The sequence below is a fragment of the Euprymna scolopes genome, chromosome 37, assembly GCF_053919585.1.
Source record: "Euprymna scolopes isolate OS-2025 chromosome 37, ASM5391958v1, whole genome shotgun sequence".
Taxonomy (NCBI): domain Eukaryota; kingdom Metazoa; phylum Mollusca; class Cephalopoda; order Sepiida; family Sepiolidae; genus Euprymna; species Euprymna scolopes.
Window position 1 is genome coordinate 5033298 of NC_136518.1, and position 15107 is coordinate 5048404.

The 15107-nt window shown below is 36.9% G+C and overlaps 1 long non-coding RNA gene across 1 annotated transcript in view; it reads left to right on the forward strand.

Annotated features, from left to right (window-relative positions):
- Nucleotides 1-11802, forward strand: part of LOC145260980 (uncharacterized) — a 12760-nt gene extending 958 nt beyond the window's left edge. The window contains exons 2-3 of the long non-coding RNA XR_013864376.1: nucleotides 5419-5568; nucleotides 11574-11802. This is a non-coding gene — a long non-coding RNA (uncharacterized LOC145260980). The remainder of the gene's footprint in view (nucleotides 1-5418; nucleotides 5569-11573) is intronic.
- Nucleotides 11803-15107: the final 3305 nt, after the last annotated feature.

A 15107-nucleotide genomic window follows, 5' to 3' on the forward strand; every position in this document is an offset into this window, starting at 1 on the left:
TAAAATCAACAGTAGGTTCTCTACAGTGCAATGTAGACTACGATGTATTGTGAACTAAGTCACTGCGGGGAGACATGTGAAACTTCCTCCCTGTGCACCACAATGGGTCTCCAACCAGAGTAAGTAATCAATCGATTTGAATGAAAAATGATCGATTTTATTGATTTCGATTCCAATAAAAATATTGGAAGTGTGAAACATTCATTAATCCTCAATCAACCCCGAGCAACGTTGGGTCTCCTTGATAGTGTTTATATATATAAAAAAAAGAATTTTAGTTGTAAGGTAGACAACTCCTATCATACAATTCATTTTATTCAATTATTCGGACTATTATCCTCATCTTTGAGTTGTTGTTTCCACGATGTTTCGGACAATTAATCCTTTGACTTTCATCGGGTTAACCGCGACAGGATAAGAATGTCGAATCCTCCAACAACATCCATAGCAATTGCTGCCTTCAATAATTGTTGCTATCTCACCATGGTTTGATCAACTAATCCTCTGACCGGCTTTGGGAGGGATCGAAACTGCTACCTCCAAATAATGCTCACTTGGAATGCTTGGATATTCCTGCATCTCTATCTACTGCGCCACGATCCCTAAAGGGCAATCAAGGTTGGATTTTCGGTCTTATAAATCCACAATCTTCCAATTGTCGGGTACGTACCGATTGTTATCTTATTGAATTAATTTTTGGAATTATTTGGTTGTTTGGTTGGGTGTTGTTTTTTTTTTACAGCATATCAACCCTTTTCAGATTATTTAATGCCGAATCCCTGAGTGCCTTCCGGGCCTTGATAAGTGGTGATCACTATGTAAAAAAAAAAAAAAAAAAGAAAGATTATTTAATGCCGAATGCAGTTATTTTGAAGAACAATTTTTTAATAGAATATATTTGTTTTGTTTTTTCAAATCTGTTTCTATTTAACCCATAGTTAGGACCCTAACAGGTACTACCACTCTGGGTCAGAGTGGACCTGGGAGCAATTGCAATTAAGGGGTGGCTGCACACTCCCCAAAGCCCACAAGCATGGGCCTCACCATCGGATATAGTTTAAGGTCATATCCAGGACTGGAAATTATTTGGCCTTCATCGCGGTTAACCTGATGAAGGCTAGAGGAATAATTGGCCGAAACGTTGTTAAAACAAGAAACAGAAGATAAGGATGTCAAGGATGGAATACTGTTGCCACATCTGGGCAGGAGCTGCTAAAACCAGCCTATCCTGCCTTGACAGAGTACAAAATAGACTTCGTGGCTTAGTGGGGGATGCCCTTTTCTCTACCCTGCAACCTCTCTCCCACAGAAGAGACGTAGCGAGCCTATCTTTGTTTTATCGTTATTTCCATGGCAGGTGCTCGTCTGAACTCCAATCTCTGGTCCCCCCCCCTTGCCAATCTTTTACGAAAAACACCCGTCTAGCTGAATCCACTATGAAAAATTTCCCCCACTCTATATCTGTGCCTAAATCAAAACGCAGATTCCATGAACAAAGCTTCTTTCTTAGAACTGCACGCCTGTGGAACTCTGTTCCGTCTGCCTGCTTCCCTCCGGACTACAACTTGGAGGTCTTCAAGTCCAATGTTAACAAATTGCTAATGAACTGCCCCTCAATTAAACACTTCATCAAATCTCCACACTAACGTAATGTACTTGCAATAACCCTTATCCCTGAGTGGCTTCCGGGCCTTGATAAGTGGTGATCCCTGTGTAAAAAAAAAAAAAAAAAAAAGATGAGAGTCCAAATCATAAAAAAAAATTATACAAATTTACTCGTCGCCAAAATAATTGCAAAAATTACTTCAATCCTATCATACAGTTCAAGTAAAAAAATATTGATTCCGCACTTTGCTGATTGTTTTAAAATGTTTCAATCTCTCCAGTTTTTTAAATAAACTGTAACGAAGCACGTTATCGATGGCGACCTTCTGATATCATGCCAACAGGGGTCATAAAATTATCAGTTACAACCCTATTCTGAAGGGTACAACCACTCAGCTCGAAAACTGGGTCATCTGTAGCTCATGGGTGGCCACCCATGATGTCTTTGGATGAGATCTATATATCTATATATATATAAAAGCGAAAATGTATGTATATATGTTCGCTTTTTCTGTATGTCTACAAAAGGCTTTTTTCAGAGAAACGGTCGGTCGCTTCACAACTTTTTAAAACTTTTTATATCACATATAAATCGTAATATCTCAGAGTTAACAACGAAGCTCGCCTGTCTATTTAATTTGCTCAATTTCGGGAAGATAAATATTCAACATTTGTCGCTCGCCGCATCTGGGTTAGTCCTTTTTCCTATAACATCTTGGGAAAATAAAAATAAAAAAACGCGTTCCGCAGTAAATGAAATGCTATCCCGCAGTCAAGCTTGACCTCATTAACTCATTAAAACGGGCACCTGCCAAATCCAAGTAATTAAATAAATTCAAACGTGTTTCCGTTAGCATCTTGCGGTGGGGCAATGGTTAAAGTCGCATGTTTTTTTGGTTTTTTTTCACTCTTTAATTTACAACTTTGCCTCAACCGTTCTGGTTCGATCCTCATACTTACTCCCCCCCCCCCCCGGAGTTTCCACACACACCTCCAAACACTCGGGCAACGCCGGGTACCCCTCGCTAGTTCTGAATATAAATCATGGATTTCCAACCATGTCCAACCCAGGTGAACCCAACCCCCCACTTCTCCCCACATTTTACATCCATTGCTTCACATATTGGACATGTTTTTATTTTTAATTGCATTTTCATTTGCTATTGTTCACTATGAAAGACACTCACGTTTTATTGGTTTGAATATAAAGCCCAGGAAAGAAACAAAAGTTTTATTTTAAATTAATTGTAACTTTTTAAGTGATTTATGGTTCTTGTTAGATAGCCCACACACCCATTGGCCAATCCAGCAGCCGAAATTTATATACAGTAGAACCCCAGGATACAGTAGCGGTTTTTTCAGGCTACGATGTGGAAGACAATGTTTTTCCGGACCCTGGTTACGGAATTTGCCCCACCTTACGGTGTTATTTACAATGTTATTTGATTATATACATGGGTATTATATACTGTGCTGTATTTTGTTACTAATTTTTAATGTCAGATCCCAGGGTTGTACTGTATGCTTAAAATAGGTGAAATGCGTTGTCAGAAATTACTGGAATAAATGCTTTTTGTACTCACCTAAAAAAATGCTCAGTTATATTTTTATGTCCTTCCTTGTGTGTTTGTTCCTGCGACCGTACCAGACAACGTGTGGGTCCGAGTGGTTGAAATTAAAGTGCAATGTCCACGTTGCAAGTGTAGTATCTGTTCTAATGCTGCACTTCACCTTTTCTGTCTTCAATCGGTAGAGGAGAAATCCTTCTAGACTGAGGCAATTTTAATGGGGGGGGGGGGTTGTTTTTTTATTTATCCAAAGTGCCCCTTTTTGGAGAGCTGGATTTTCCCCACTTTAAAAACCGACCTTGTGTCTAACTCTGCCCTCGTGGGGAGGCAAGTAAATCAGTGTCCATTTAAGTTATTTTACAGCGGGAGATCGGCAAATACTTAGCGGATGGCAGCGATTAGGCTGGCTTTGGCGTTGTTGGAGGTCATGTTGGTGATGTCCTCGACATATGACCAAACAAAGTAGTCCAACAGTTTCAGATCAGGGGAGGAGTTGGGGATGCAGTGAGAAAAGGGTATAAAGGCATAGCACTCCTTTTGAAGCCAAACCCGAGTTTCTTTGGACATGTGGGCCAATGCCAAGTCCTGCTGTTACACTCAGGATCTACTAGCAGCCACCTGACTGCACACTCTTCAGCACATCCAGGTAAAATTTGGTGTTGACTTTCAAGCAACTTCGAAGATGTGAGGTGGCACGATGTGGTCCTCACCTGAAACCACATCAAAGACCATAACCGTGGCCGGAAACTTTGTTCTCATCATCCTGGGCATGTTCCTGTTATTCGTAACAATTCAGCGATGCATTTTGAGGGTGCTGGCAATGGTCCTGTTGTCATAACTTGGATCGGTAGAGAGCATGAGTTGTACAGCAGCGCATCTCCAATCTTGTTTGTTAAACATTGTGTCACTTTCAGACATGATAGTAAACGCCTATTTCTCTTGGGATTTGTAGACAACTAGTAGATGATCTGCACCAAAAAAAGAAAGCTGGTTTTCATCAAACGGAAATGGAATCATATTATCTTTTCTAGGGCGATTCTAGCCAATGACACCCAAGTCATACATATATATTTTTAATTTTGATCTCAGTTCAATAAAATAATCGATAGAGAATTGTCTCGATAATAATAAATATGTAATCTGCATTAATTAAAATATCAGGGTTTTTTTTTTTTACATTTTAACCCCAAACAAGGCACAGTGCCACTTTGATGTAGAGGGCTACTATCAGGGCCATAAGTTGCAGGGATACTATGTAGGGAGTTGAGCAGCAAGATGTCTGTTCATATTACACGTGAACTTCTGCATGTCAGTACAGTTTTATTTGTCAGTACAGTTGGAGAAGCAGGAAACCAGAAGGGAATTTCAAAGCCTAACAGTTCTTAGGAATAAACTATTAGAGCAGAAGGCTTTCTTACATCTAGGGATCTGTGTAGGGGTGGGATTTTGCTGCTTGTAGGGTGTGTCAGGGGTATTTATGCCGAAGGGGTACAAGGGCTAGTAGTTCGTCAGAGCATCCATTGTTAAAATACTAGTAAAACAGGCAGAGGGATGCAACATTTCGTCGGTGGGACAGAGGCTGAAGCCTAGATGACAGTTCAGGACCTATCAGGTTGGCGACTCGCTTTTGAACCCTGTCAAGGAGCGAGAGACAAGCAACAGATGTACCAGCCCAAATGTGACAACAATACTCCATACATGGGCGAATGGTAGCTTTGTAGAGCTACAGGATACTTTCAGGCGTAAGTGTCGTTTCAAAAATAAAGCCTCCTATATTTTAACACAAAAAGTTGAAGAGTTACGAAGACGGTTGTGCTACCATTAAAACGAGCAACCTTTTGTGCTTCAGAATTTATTTTTCCCCACCATTCAATGACGCTTTTTTGCTTCTGACGCATGTCCATGACAAGAGTTTCTTGCTTTCTTAGAGTGTCACACCGTCAATACCTGTAACAGAGAGATGAAGCTTTCAGGTCATGAATGCATAAACTTTCAGGTCAGTCATCATAACAATGCAATTTGCGATCCTCTCTGATCCATTCGGGCGCAATAAAAAATAGGAGGCATTACTTTTGGAATGCCTCTTATAAGTATTTTTATATAAAAGTGTACAAATACGTGCAAGCTCGCAGTATTATTTTCATGTTTTTTATATCATAATTTTCATTTAAATATGCACGGTCCATCTCTCTTACATGAAAAAAAAAAACTAACTTCCAATTTTTTTTTTTGTTGTTGTTGGCAGCTCCCCCTGGTGAAGATGCGAGTCCATATCACACATGCGTTAAATTATGTCACAGAAATCATAAAACACAGAATCTGATCGACGCCGATTGGTTTTGTCATCGTCTTTGTCTCAAGCTGCTAATCCCGACTACAGATAATAAAGTTCTTGGTAAGAATTAGAGAATATATATAAATATACGGTATATACAGGGGGACCCAAAAAAAAAAAACAGGGCCCCGTGTACACTTTATGTGATATCTCCATTATTTATTCACCGATTGCCCTTATTTTACAGGACATGGCTGAATCAACGACCGTGAGTACACCAAGACCCCAGTGGAAGCTGGGACAAAGAATACACTGTGTTAAATTTTACTACAAGACAGGCTCGTTTAAGAAAACTTAGGACAGTCTCATGCGTAAGTTCGAATGTGAAAAGGCTCCATTCAAAAGCAGAATTCAGAACTGGGTGGACCACTTTGAGAAGTATCGGACTGTGGAGAACCTCAACGCTGCCAGAGAGAACCGTCCAAGCCACTCGGGATGTCCCAAGAAGCCGAGCTGGTCAAAAGAGTGAGATAGTCTCTCCAGCAAAGTCCGAAACGCTCTGTGCGTAAGTGAAGTTAGTCCCTCGGTGAGACTTGCAGGAGAGTGCTGGTGAACGATATCAGGGCTTATCCATACAGAATACAGATGCCGCAGACCCTTACAGCCTCAGACAAGAAGCAGAGGAGGGCAGTCAAGATGCTCGAGAAGATCGAGGAGACACCAAGTTTCCTTAACCTCCTTTGGACCTCAGATGAAGCCCACTTCCATCTTGATGGAAAGGCGAACTCCAAGACAAATCTCTTCTGGGGGCTTCTCCAGACCCCCACCAAGCCCCTGCACTCTCCTAGGTGCAAGGTGTGGGCTGCAATCTCGGCCAGAGGCATCATCGGACCAATCTTCATCAAAGAATCTGGCATAGCAGTGACAGTCACCAAGGAGCGATATGTGGAGGTCCTCAAAACCTTCAAGTGAGCTCCAGACCATCTACCCGTCGCTCATGAGCAAGTTCTGGTTCCAGCAGGATGGAGCAAGTCCTCACACCTCAAACCTTTCCCGAGATTGGCTGAAAGAGAACTTCGGAGGCCGAGTGATCAGTCTCAAGACTGATTTTGAGTGAGCACTCCATAGCCTGGACCTAAGTCCCCCAGATTTTTTTCTTTAGGGTTATCTTAAGGACAGAGTCTATGCAGGGAAACCCAGAACCATCATGGAACTCAAGGAAGCCATCAGGGAGGAGATGAGAGTCATAACCAATTCGGTCTGTAAGAACGTCATGGACAACTTCGTGCTGCGCCTCAAGAAATGCACGGAGCTAAATGGAGGCCATCTAGAACATATGTTGGAGAACGGAGAAAAAAAGCCAAAGACCCTAGTGTTTTGATGTGATGTTTTGAATATAATAAACTAGTTATGACCAGTTTCATTTTATTCGGACAAAACACTAAGAAACGGGGCTTAATTAGAGTTGGGGCCCGTTTTTGGGGTCACCCTGTATATATATTTCTGTAGAAATATATTTTCTTATAATATATACCAACCCTTATTTAAGAAGCTCAATGTAATTACAGAGCAATAAAGTGAATAAATGACAAAAAACTATATTCCAAAATTCATGATGTTGACCATCTTATAATTTATTCCCTTAATTCAGTTGACTTTTACAATTCTTGACAGTATTTGTTTTGTAGAGCAAAATCAATCACTTAATTATTATGTGCGAGTCAGTACTAACCCTATTCAGGGTTTAACCGGCTTCCTCCGAAGGAGGAAGTTTCATGGGAGTATGAAATTCACAAGTGGTCCTCAGTCGCATGTATATCCCCGTTAGGGGAAATGACGGCGTTAGGTTTTTGCACCTTTTTGCAGGGAGATGTCGACGTCCTCCTACATACATAATCTATTATGCCCTTAACTCATCAGAAGAAATAGCAACAATCAATCTGTCATATATATATATATATATATAAAGCCTGTTTATTATACAAACATTAATGGTTACATATGTGCATACAATTCAAACAGACCACCTCATCAAACCACAAAAACGAGCGATATTGAAACGAGTCAAGATTACATTCGTTTTTTATAGGATATTCAGGTGTGGTTTACGCTTTATGTATGGAGGAGCATGGGGGGGTGAAGGAAGAAACTAGTGGTCAAGCTGTCACAGCAGGGACGTATTGGCATTATCTTAACTTGGCGGTTGTGTAACCTTGACTCTCGTTTCAATATTGTTTCAATATTGTCCTTTTTTCGTCTGTTGAGATGGTCTCTTTAAATTGCAATTCCACTGAAACATGTATGCACATATGTAACCAATAATGTTTGTATAATAAACAGACTACATACCAGCTCTATCCTCCATTGAGCACTCTTTAATAATTATATGGGTTTCATTAGATTTACATCTAGGAAACCAATCGATACAACCGGTATATATATATATATATATATATATATATATGTGTGTGTATATATATCATCATCATCATCATCATCAGTGGCCCTGCTGTTTTAACAGTGTCGCCAACGTCAGTTCTCTAAATTGTAGAGCCATGGTAATCTCGGGAAGACAAATAAAGACGGTAGTTTCCTGTTGCTTTGCTCCTTGATTCGGGGGTTTATCTCCCCTAGTAAGCTAAATGTACCCCCAGATACCAACCTGGAAATTCCTATGATTCAGCATGGTACATACAGTGCCTAGCCTTCTTAAATGGTCACCCATCTGGTACTGACCAGGCTCATCATTGCTTAAATTCTCATATATATATATATATATATATATATATATATATATATATATATAGTCCTGGTCAAAATCATAAGACCACTTAAGAAAGTAAGCGTTTACACATATTATCGAATTTTTAATCAAACAAATGGTTGAAACCATTGCCAAAAGGGAAAATATGATGGAAAAAAATGAAATCTGCTTCATTCGAAACCTTAACCCTGATCTAATAATTATTTTTTAAAAAACATTTTCACCTGGTCAAAATGATAAGACCACTTTAATAAAATCGGCTAGTTTTGAAAAAATGAATACAAAAAGCTTTCTATGTTACTAAAAACAACTTGTTAGTGAATAAAAAACATCTTACTAAATTATAAATGGCAAAAGGGAAACCATTATCAGAGTTTGAGAGAGGAATGATCTTTGAGTTTAATAGGGGTGGACTCTCCCATAGACCCATTGCAAACGAAGTGAATCATAGCAAAACGGTCATCACAAATTTTTGAAGAAATCCAGATCTATATGGGCATCAAAAGAGTACAGGTCGACCAAGAAAAAAATAACCCCATCACTGGATCGTCGTATCAGAAGTTTAAAAAAAAAACTCCAGTATGAGCTCAAGTCGATTGAAAAGCCAAACAGCAGCAGAATGTAGTCCTAAAACCATCAGAAGGCATCTTAAAATGTAGGGTTTCAATCATTTAAAGCGACTGCAGAAACCACATCTTCTTGAATAGCACAAAACTAACCGACTTGAATATTCCGCCAAATACCAGACTTGGGATGAAGAGAAGTGGGAAAATGTAATTTTCTCCGATGAGAAAAAGGTTAATCTAGATGGTCCAGATGGATTTAAACACTATTGGCGTGATAAAAATTTGCCCAAAGAGACTTTTTCAACTCGGCATAGTGGAGGAGGGTCTTTAATGATCTGGAGTGCTTTCTCGTTAGCTGGGAACCTAAAGTTGCAAGTAGTGAAAGGCCGGCAAACATCATTGAAGTGCATTTCAATGTTTGAAAATGCTTCTATCAGGACTGAAGGTCAACGTCTGTGTGGAAGAAATTGGATTTTCCAGCAAGACAATGCTGCGATACACTTCTCGACAAGCACGAGAATACTTTTCTTCAAATAATATAGAATTGTTAGATCATCCAGCATGTTCTCCAGACCTCAATCCATTGAAAATCTTCAGGAATGGATGGCAAAAGAAGTGTTCAAGGATGGAACCCAGTATGATTCAATAAAGGGACTTTCTGATTCAGTTTTCAGTACATGGGATAAAATTCATTCGCAACTGATAAAAAAACTTAGTCGCAAACATGCCGAAGATAATTTTTGAAGTAATTCGTAATAATGGAGGTTTTACTAAATACTGAGACCCTTTTTAGTAATTTATAATAGCCTTTTCTTAGATAAATTATCAGTGGTTTATCATTTTGACCAGGTGAAAATGTTTTTTAAAAAATAATTATTAGATCAGGGTTAAGGTTTTGAATGAAGCAGATTACATTTTTTTCCATCATATTTTCCCTTTTGGCAATGGTTTCAATCATTTGTTTGATTAAAAGTTTGATAATATGTGTAAATGCATACTTTCTTAAGTGGTCATGATTTTGACCAGGACTCTATATATATATATATATATATATATATATATATATATATTTGTAGTCATCGACATACAATCCTGTTTCGTTGTATCACAACTCATCAGTGCCACTAGACTAGCACCTCTCCCAAAATTTATAAATTACTATATATATATATATATATATATATATATATATATATATATATTTTGGGAGAGGTGCTAGTCTAGTGGCACTGATGAGTTGTGATACAACGAAACAGGATTGTATGTCGATGACTACAAATTATATATATATATATATATATATATATATATATATATATATATATATATATATATATAGTAATTTATAAAATATATATGGCAATTAAGCTACACTGAATATTCTGCATTTCATCCACTCTAGGACTCCTCAGGCTTATGCGCGAATTTTGTGGTTGTTTATCGTTTTTAAAAACGATAAACAACCACAAAATTCGCGCATAAGCCTGAAGAGTCCTAGAGTGGATGAAACGCGGAATATTCAGTGTAGCTTAATCGCCATATATATTTTATAAATTACTAACTAGCTCTACCTACGTATTGAGCACTTTTGAAGTAAATGCTTAAAGTTTACGCATAAATCAATACTTTCATATATTAATTTTATGTGAGTAAATTAAGTAGTTTATATATATATATATATATATATATATATATATATATATATATATATATATATATAAACCAAACCATTACATGTTTGATTTTCCTTAATAAAAAAACAACTTGATCAAAATATGTGATTTTTGGAATATTTCATCTTGGAATATTTCATCTGCATTCTTTGACTAGTATGTACAGACTTTTCTGTGTTTTCTTTACTTTTAATTGCTGCCAATTTGAATATGCACCAAAATTTTGAATAAAAACATCTCCAGTAAATACAATTGATCTATAATCATTTTTTTTTTGTGAACCTGAAGAATTTTTATTCTTTATTTTTGAAGTCCCCAAATTATTTTCTTTATATATTATTTGTATTAATTGGACTATTGTTCTCATCTTGAGTGTTGTTTGTGTAATGTTTCCGTCAGATTGTTCTTCGGCCATCATCAGACATGTTGGTTGTTGTTTGAAAAAGAAACAAGAAAGTTATTGGCTCCGTAGATATTTTCGTATTTCTATAAGCCAGTCTCCATTTTTTGGGTCATTGTTTCGAATCTGTGAACTTCTAATTGTAGGAAAAAAAAAAAAAAAAATTGTACACCCTTAAAATTTCAACGATTTAAGGGAAATAATCCCCCTGTCTATCTTTATTAGAGTTGCTTCCCCTTTGTCAACCAATTTTTTTTTTTTTTTTCTTACAGATATATTAGCATACCTTCACAGGATTTACCGTTCTTAATTTTGGAGATGTGGGTTGATTGTTTGTATTACTTGTCTTGTTTTTTTTTATATATTTTATTTTTTATTTTATATTTATTAGACTATTGTTCTCATCTTGAATGTTATTTGAGTTAATCTTTATTTTATGGTTATAGTTTCGTATTTGTGAAAAAATTGGTTAACAAAGGGGAGGCAATACTTATGAAGATTAACAGGTGATTATCTCCCTTCTATATCCGAAATTTTAAGGGTGTACGATTTTTGCTTTTTTTTCTACAATTAAAGGCTTCCAAATGCTATCAATTTCTGGGCTTGGTCTGCTTGGTGATTATTTTTATTTCTATTTCTTTTTAGCATATGTACTGCCTCCTAGTCTGACTGTCCACTTTGCATCCCTGTTAATTTCTTTTTTTTTTTCTTTCCATTTTCAGGTTAAAATCAGATCAGGATCCAGAGCAAAAAAAAAAAAAAAAAAAAAAAATACACAAATGAAATAAAACAAATGCAGAATTAAATTTTTAATAGTTTTTTTTTTTATTATTCAATTTTTTCATGTTTTAAAGAAATATTTAATGAAAAAATTCTAGAATGTCACTATGGAAATCTATTCTTTGATCTCAGATTATCACAGACAGCTGGAATCTCATTGCATCATCATCATCATCATCAAGTGGTATCCTGTTTAGTACATGCATTGGCGACTATGGCTTGCTATCTATCTCCCTCTCTCGGGGCACTCATGAATTTATTTTTGCTCATCAGGTATTCAGTATATTTCTCGCTATCATCCTCCGCTTCTTCTACCCACCATCTTTTCCAATAAACTAATCTGTTCTATTCCACGTTTTCTGTTGACATGACCCATGAGTCTCATTTGATTTTTTCCTTTTCCATATTATTCTTATTAGAGACCTTTCTGTGTTTGCTATTTCTAACACCTCCTGGTTTGTTTTCTTTTCTGTTTAGGATATCTTAAAAATTCTCCTTGGGAAGCAAGTTTCATTTGCCTCTAGTCTTTTCCTTGTGCCGTTGGTGATTGTCCAGCACTCACACCCGTTGAAAAGAGCAGGCCATACATACGTTCAGAGTATTCTGAATTTGGTGTCTATTTTAATGTCTCTGTTGTTCATGACTGATGACAATCTCTTGAAGTCGACTTTAGCCGCAGCTAAAGTCTTGTTGCATAGATAACACATAACAGTAGTTTGTTCTCTTTTCCTTTTCATGAGGCATGTTGATTAATAGAAGCAGTTGTAAATAATTAGAGGTCAATCAGCGATATCTAGAGTCCATTAGACATTATAATTAAGAAAACAGCGTCTAGGCAATCTGCCAGCAATTCGTCTACAAATACGTTAACGGCATCTGTGGATGTTGCACACTCTTAAGCATGTTCAGATTCAGATGCATTCAAAGATGGGTAGTGCTGCCATATTTGGGGAGGTAGTGCTTAGAGCACTCATTCACCCATCATAGAGCATTTGAAATCATAGCCTTCGCAGTCAAATTAACATTTTCAGTTTTCAGAGAAAACTATCAGAATTGGGGGGGAGGGGGGGGGGGCAGACAAGATCAAGAAATTCAGAATACTCCGAACGTATGTATGGCCTGTTCTTTTCAATGAAAGACAAAACAGCAACAAAAAGAAACTCAGGAAATTTATATATATTTATATATATTATATTATAATTTTGTAAACATCAGCCATTTTTTATTTAAAAAAAAAAAAAAAAAAAAAATATCACATACATATGTGAAACCATTTGCCCCCTCTTGACAACCGCTCATCCAAATGCTGTGTGTCATGGCTTTCTTCTCCTTTGTCTTCTCTTCTCGTCCTGGCTGTGTTGCCTCTCACACTGGCAATTGCCGAGGGTGCAAGAACTGGCTAACACAATTTGGCAGAAATCAGATTTTTCTTTTCTCTAAAATTTCTAATGAGTTTCAACTAAGAAAGTCCTAATTTCCTCTCATACTTTCTGCGGGATTGTTGTTGTTGCAGAAGAGTCAAAAATATGTCATTGGCAATCCATCTGTCCCATCAATGCAGATTTGTGCTTGTTTTACAAGAACTTTCACATGCTGTGATGAACTGACTGGTATAAGGTATACATACAAGTGCATAATACTCCAACCCGTCCCTCAGAGAGGAAGCAACCATTTTGTTTCTGTTGTTTGGTAAAAAGAGAAAGATTTCATCAGCTTATGGCTCATCAAGTAGAAAGCTGGAATCTCTTCGTGTTCAGTGTGTGTGCGTGTGTGTGTGTGTTATCATCATGAAAAACGACCCTTCAAAGACTAATGTTCACGTCTTACTTGCCGTCATTAGTGGATTGATTCATCCTATCTGGTAAAGCTTTTCTGATCTGATCTGGAAACTTGTCAACTGTCCAAAACATTTTTATCCTTTAGGTCTCTTGTTTTAGTCACCACCAACACAGCTGTTAATAGAAATTGACTACATTTTGCACTTACCCTATCAGTCATTCCTAGCCGACATTGCTACTTTGGTGTAAAGGGCTACTACTGCTAACGGAAACACGTTTAAATTTATTTAATTACTTGAATTTAGCAGGTGCCCGTTTTAATGAGTTAATGAGGTCAAGTTTGACTGCGGGATAGTATTCATTTACTGCTGAACGTTTTTTTTTTCCCTCCTTCAAGATGTTATAGGAAAAAGACTAACCCACATGCGGCGAGTGACAAATATTGATGCCTAAACTGTGAAGACATGTTTGCTGAAAGGTTAAAAATTAAAACATGAACCAATAACTATTACATTATGCAGGCATATTCGTAATGCCATCACCCGGTAAAGTTCATAATTTTTTTAAAATTTTCACACCGATTTTCCCCAGCTAAAACCCAACTATAATGTTTGACATGGGTTCAAATACCCTATGCATGAAGTTTCATGCCTGTAGACCAAAAACATACAGAGAAGTTTAGTAGGAAAAATTTTTAAATAAAGATATATGCATAAATATATATATAGAAGGAGGTTTTTGTTTACCATAAACGTTTTATGCAAATATAATAGCAAGTATAAATCATGTAAAATATCTGCAAAAAAACTGACAGAGGAGTTTGGTAGGCAAAATTTTTTAAAACAAATATATATATATATATATATATATATATATATATATATATATACACACACATAAATATATGTAGAAAGAGGTTTGTGTTTACTATAACCTTTTTACGCAAAAAGTATAAATCATGTAGAATATCTGCATGAATATAATTGCACATAATAGTTAACTAAAGATGATCATCCCATAAGAAAACCGAAACAAGCTAATCGGGAATTAATTAAAATGAATGTTTAAAAGAATATGCAAATTAGCTAGATCTTTTGCAGATGAATGTAATTCCACAACCCATATATAACAAAGTTGTATTTTATTCTATAATATAAATCTCACCTGTCTGTATGTATGTATGTCTACCTAAAACTTTCAACGGAGGCGACGGCTTTTCACGATCGGTATCATTTTGAAGCTCGACTCTTCAGACAACAAAAAAATTGGCTAAAAACATTAATTGTTTCACCCTCAACTGGGCAGTTTTCTACAAGGAGGGGTCACTTTTTTCACCAGTATTTTCGAAAGTCATCCCTTCTTTTCGATTATCTAGCCTTAATTTAAACCTACGTCACTTCCGGTGTGGCAATGGGAGCAACACCAAAGACGTCATGTTCTTTTCCACCTGCTTGCCTACTACCACTTTTTCACACACCTCCAAGCACCCAAGCTAGTATATATATTAGCAGACCGCCCGGCGTTGCTCGGTCATAAAATACATACAAATATATTTTAATTAATGCAAAATTCTTATTTATTAGAATAAAAAATACCATAGGTATTAAATGTAATGTTAAATTCCTTAAAAAAAATACTCGAGCTAAGATCGAAACCAAAAGTGAGTCAAGTACGATAACCATTAGGCCATCTTGACAC